The sequence below is a fragment of the Crocodylus porosus genome, unplaced genomic scaffold, assembly GCF_001723895.1.
Source record: "Crocodylus porosus isolate Cpor-Errol unplaced genomic scaffold, CroPor_comp1, whole genome shotgun sequence".
Classification (NCBI taxonomy): domain Eukaryota; kingdom Metazoa; phylum Chordata; order Crocodylia; family Crocodylidae; genus Crocodylus; species Crocodylus porosus.
Genome location: NW_017728949.1, coordinates 27,113,429 through 27,115,955, shown reverse-complemented (window position 1 = coordinate 27,115,955; position 2,527 = coordinate 27,113,429).

Here is a 2,527-nt window from a genome sequence, read left to right as displayed (position 1 = left end):
AAATTGGATGCTTATCTTGCTGGGATCCTATGACCCCAGCTGACTTCCTTTCCTTTGGGCAGGGGGCTGGACTTGATGATCTCTCGAGGTCCCTTCCAGCCCTGATGTCTATGAAATCCATGAACTTGAAATGCTTAAAACTGGAGACTGGAGATTTCACCAGTGTTATACCAAAATGGACCAAAGAATCTATCACTGGTGCATTTTGCATAATGAATCTCTCTCTCTCTGTCTTGTTGAACATTAATTTTGGGTGACTCCTGCAGCTCTTAACCCTGGACAGCCCTGGCCTGTCTGCACATTAACACCATTAAATGGTTTAAAGCACTCATTCTGCAGCTCAAAGTTACACCATTCCAGGGCACGATTATCTCTTGATCTGCATAACCAAGCTCCTATTCCATTAACATGTGGCCACTCCTTACAGATAGGCCACTCAAACTGAAGATGTGACTGCAGACTAGCACTAAGCTGATCAACATTTGTGAAGCTCACAGTGTAATATGTAACATTACTCTGTGTGTGTAAGTAACCTTTTTCTTTGCTTATTTGAAGATCTTCAGATTCTTCTATATTCTTACTCAGAAAGCTTAGAGAAGCAAACACACTGACTTGGTTAAAAGGACTATAGATAAAAAAACCACCAATTTTCAATGAAAATACATTTGAAATGAATGCACTTTATGTTACTGGTGCAGCACAAAATGCTTAATAAAACCAGTAATGATTTCAGTGTTTTTTGAACATTTTTCAAATTATTATGCATCTGAAAATCTTAGGGTTAAAGTATTTCACATATTTGCCTTTTTTAATGAAAACACAGGAAATGTGTTCAGTGAGGGGAAGGGCTAGGTTGTCTGTGCTGGGCACACAGAAAGGGAGATCCCAGCCACCTGCAGGCCACAGGACTATGGCCAAAGCCATTTGTGGCTCCTGGCTGCCTGGTAGTTGGACAGCCATATACTAGAAGTTAATTAAATAAGCTACATGTTTACCACCATTAATGTTTTGAACAATATAACTGAGTGCACACTTATCAAATTTGCAGATGATATCAAGTAGATGCTCTGGAGGGTAGGACTAGGATCCTGAATGACCTGGATAGATTGAAAAAAATGGTCCACGGTCAATATGGTGAGACTGAACAAGGACAAGTGCAAAGTCCTGAACTTGGGATGTAATTATTGTATGCACAAATACAGACTGGGAAATGACTGAGTAGGCTGCAATACTACAGAGAAGGACCTGGGGGGTTACACTAGACCATACACTGAATGGAAGCCAACAGTGTGCTCTTGTTGCAAAAAAGTCAGTAATATACTGGGTTGTATTAATTGGAGTGCCACTTGGAAAACAAGGGAAGTGGTTCCTTTGTTCTATTCAGCATTAGTGAGGCCTTACCTGGAGTACTATGTCCAGTTCTGGACAAATATGATTATGGTCCTGGAATGTAAGACTTTAAAAAATGCTGAAACAACTAACTTTATTTAGTTTGGAGAAGAGAAGACTAAGGGGGGATTGGATAACAGTCTGAAAATACTTGAATGTCCATTATAGAAAGGATGAAGATGACTTTTTCTCTGTGCCCATAAGAGACAGGACTAGGAGCAAGTTTCAGCAAGGAAAATTTAGGTTGGCGATTCAGAGGAACTTTGACTATGAAGGTGGTCAAGCATTGGAACAGGCTGCCTAGAGAAACTGGAATCTCCATCCTTAAAAATTGTCAAGAACAGTTGGGATAGACATAGCTGGAATAGTGCAGTCAAAAAAATCTCATTTTGAACAGTGGGCCGGACTAGATGAGCAGGTCTATTCTGGCCTACTTTTCTTTAATACTTTGATCTTCATAACTGGCTGAACATGTCTACAAATTTGACCCTACATACAAAATGAAGCTCAGTTGTGATGATACTGGCCTGAGATTCTGTTCTGTATATTCTATATATAATATTAGACAAGTCACATTGCCTCCTTTGTGTCCTTTCCCAGATTATATTTGTTTGGGTTTAAGTGTTTGTACAGGTCATTAAAATGCTCAAGTTCTATAAGTGTTATAGATTAAATATATCTTTGACACACTAATAGTCTCCTTAAGAGCATCCTCTTCAGATTTAAGACCACCAGCCAATACTTTAACAGTAGGAACTCAGGTCCTTTTAAGACCATGGTTAATGATTTAATTATATCTTCTTTTGATTCACCATGATCACCTTAGTGAATCTGACTTTAGTTTTCTATCTATAACTGAATTAACTAGCACCAACCAGTCTTCGTAAGACATATTACTATTTATTTCAGGATACTATATCACCAGGAAAATATGTATAACAGTAAACAATCCATAAGCAATCTAGTTTACCAAATATTTTCTCCCAAGCTCAAGGGATATAGTTAGTCCTTTGTTCCACCCTATGTCTCCTGTTGTTTGTCTCATGTTACTGAATGAAATCCCCCTATCCCATCTTAGATTGATTGTTTATGCCATTGTTTTGTAGCTATCAAGCAGTTTAGATCAAGGCATACAATT